The sequence below is a fragment of the Panthera uncia genome (genome assembly GCF_023721935.1).
Source record: "Panthera uncia isolate 11264 chromosome C1 unlocalized genomic scaffold, Puncia_PCG_1.0 HiC_scaffold_4, whole genome shotgun sequence".
NCBI classification, from domain to species: Eukaryota; Metazoa; Chordata; class Mammalia; order Carnivora; family Felidae; genus Panthera; species Panthera uncia.
In genome coordinates, this window is record NW_026057585.1 from 97,826,471 (window position 1) to 97,829,654 (window position 3,184).

Here is a 3,184-nt window from a genome sequence, read left to right on the forward strand (position 1 = left end):
GCTGCAAGGTGGCCCAGCCCCACTTCTGTGGTGGACCAGGTCAATTTCAAGCTGCAGGATCCTGTACAGGGCTCTCTCTCTCTCTCTCTCTCTCTCTCTCTCTCTCTTTTTTTGCATCTGAGGTGAGGTATCCTTTCATATAGGGGCTGAGGCATCGTTTTGGGCTCAGGCAGACATAAAATTGAAACCTGGGTGTTCTTCTTTTGAGCAATAGGCTCTTCATCAAATTTCACATTTTTTTTCTCATCTAGAACAATAAATGCACCTTCTGGAAAGGTTTTTGGAGGCATAAATGAGATGTCACCAGTAAAGGGCTTAGTAGAGACTGTTGTCGTTAGCAAGAATCATTTCAAAAGATGCAGCTCCCTGGAAATTCTGTGTCCTTCTTACCTAATGCACAGATAGGTCGACTATATGCTCAAAAGCTCTAGTCTTCCTTGCTTAGTTATCAAAGTCACCTCCTTTTTAAAATTTTTTTTAATGTTTATTTATTTCTGAGAGAGAGAGAGAGACAGAGCATGAGTGGGGGAGGGGCAGAGAGAGAGGGAGACACAGAATCCGAAGCAGGCTCCAGGCTCCGAGCTGTCAGCACAGAGCCTGACGCGGGGCTCGAACTCACACACTGTGAGATCACGACCTGAGCCGAAGCCGGATGCTCAACCGACTGAGCCACCCAGGCGCCCCTCAAAGTCGCCTTCTTATCCTGCCATGTCTGACCCCGACTAAGGACAAGCCCGGGTGGTGCCTCGTTTCCCACGGCTCTGGGCCCTCTCGGCGGCTGGCTCAGCTCAGGAGAGGCCCCTCTCTGCTAACTGTTAAGCCTGGATCGATCCCCATCTCAGGGCTGTTTTGAGGATTACCTAATCTGTCGCGCGGAGACCTCTGACGAGTGCCAATGTGGCTGAGGCTATTGTCAGGCCGACTGGAAACTGAGTTCACCGGTTTCCCTGGCTTCCAAGACACTCAAGCTGAGCTTTGCGGCTGGACTAACTCTCCCATGGGCAAAATCTCAGCATGTGAAGGTTGCACTGAGCTCACCGGCTGTCTGTCTGCCCACCTGCCGCTGGACCCTTTTGATCTACCTCTTTGTTTCTTTAAGGGACAGTGAGGGGAAGAAGATAAAGGGATCAGGATTCCAGACACCAAAGAGCTTTTGTTTGTGTTTCTAATAGAACTGAATACGTTACGTTTTCCCTCTTGGCATCAGTCTATTGACTCAAGGCATAGTTCTGAGATTTATACCTTTCTGATTTTATGTTTTGTAAATCTCAAAGGTCCCTGGAAACCTACCGGGTATGTTTTTTATCCTCCGAGGTGTGATCTCCACAATAGAAAAATGAACGCAGCAATTCACTTGGTTCATCACCGAGTACTTATGGAGTGCCTCCCGTATGTTCAGCTGATGGCAAAAGAGGTTCCTGTGCGTTTAGACCTACTGTGTGCAAGGCTCTGTGACGCACTTTAATCGCGTCGTTATTTGATTCCGACAACTCCAGGAAATGAGTATTGCTATCCCATTTCACAGGTGAGGAAAGAGACTCAAAGTTCTGCGTCTTGTCAAGATCATCCGTAGTAGAAGCAGCCAGAGTTCCTGTCCAGTGCTGTCTGATGGTACCATCTGGGTCCTTTCCACTAGAACACAGCGGGGAGAAGAAAAGGATACGCGTGGGTTAGTCAATGGCACACGAAGTAGCAGATTATCAACCCGGGACTGCCTGGTTCAGAGCAGGTGCGGATGGGGGAGGGATGGCCTGATGGTCAGGAGGACTTCCTACAGGAGATAGCCCACGTGTGACTTAGGGCAAAGGTGGGGGAGGACGTGCTACACACAGCTGGTCCCGGGCAGGAATGAACTTGAGCACAGACAGTGTTGAGGCAGTCTGCAGGCCCTGAGGTCAGCGGGGTGGGGCCTGAGGTGTTGGAGTGGGAAGCCTGGCAGAGCTGTCTGGACCAGATAAGGTGGCAACAAGGAGCTAGCAGGAACAGAATCCCTGAAGGCAGTGCCTGGAGAGGATGATTCTGCAGTGCTGGCTGGAAGGAGTGGAGAGGTGAGGGCTGGAGATGGTAGGGGCCGGGCATGTACCACGGGAGGGGTCCACCCAAGGGGAGTGTGGTCTTCTTGGACCCAGGGAAGGGGGTGACAGGGGAAGGAGAGATGGAATTTGCAGGCCTTGGTGGAGGGATGCTTTTGAGGGACAAAGGACAGGGAAGAGCGTAGCTCATTACAGATTGCTTTGCAACTGCCCTCAGGTCGCATCGTGCCTCTGTTCACTGTTGTTCAGGGTATTCCCGTCACTTAAGGCGCCTCCGGGTTTGGCCAGAATCTACTTGACCCACTACTCTCCTAAGTAAGTCCTCCACTCTCCTCCTACTTCTCCTAGCCCCCAAGGGGCCCACCTCCTGTACCCCACCCCATGCTGGCCTCCACAAAGCCCACCAGCCTGCTCTCAGCTATCACGGCTGTGGCAATCACAGTGTTTGAATCACCTTTGAAAGCTCCTTCCAGCACAGTCTCGACTAATTCACATTTCATTGTTATTTAACTTTTTGCTCTTGGAGTCTCCCTAGAGTCACCACCTTGTCCTTGAGGGCCGGTTGTTCTTTTTACCGTAGTTGCCCTGCAATCGCGGATGTCATTCTGCCTTTCAGTCTGTGTCCTCACCTGCAAAATGGTGCCAGTAATGGGCACAGTGCCTGGCACAGGAGCCCATCCATGGCCGTTCCAGTCCTTTCCTCTAGTGTGGGGTGGTCGCAGGGGCCGAGGGAAGGTGGGGGCGCCAGGGCAGAAGGAAAAGGGGACGACTCAAGCCCCCTGGGAGGAACCCTTCTTAATGCATTTGGATCTCTGCATTTCTAAGGGACCAGTGGCGTCACACGAAGACCATCCAGCCTCACAGATTTCTTCGGCAAATAAAGGAATCTCGAGTTACAAATTCAGGGCGGACTCCCTGGGGGCAGTGATGCCCCCTCCTAGGGCTGAACCTTCGCAGCACGTGCTGCGCAGTCTTGGGCTGTTTCCAAAGTGCGGTTCGCTGACCTCGATCTCCTTGAAAACCTTTCCCGACCCCGCAGGCTCCCTCTCACCACCTCCACGGGGCAGAAGAGCAGGACACCGGGACTCTGGGAGGCGACGCGCTTTGCCCAAAGTGACTCAACGTGTTGGCGCACAGGGGCGGCGGGCTGC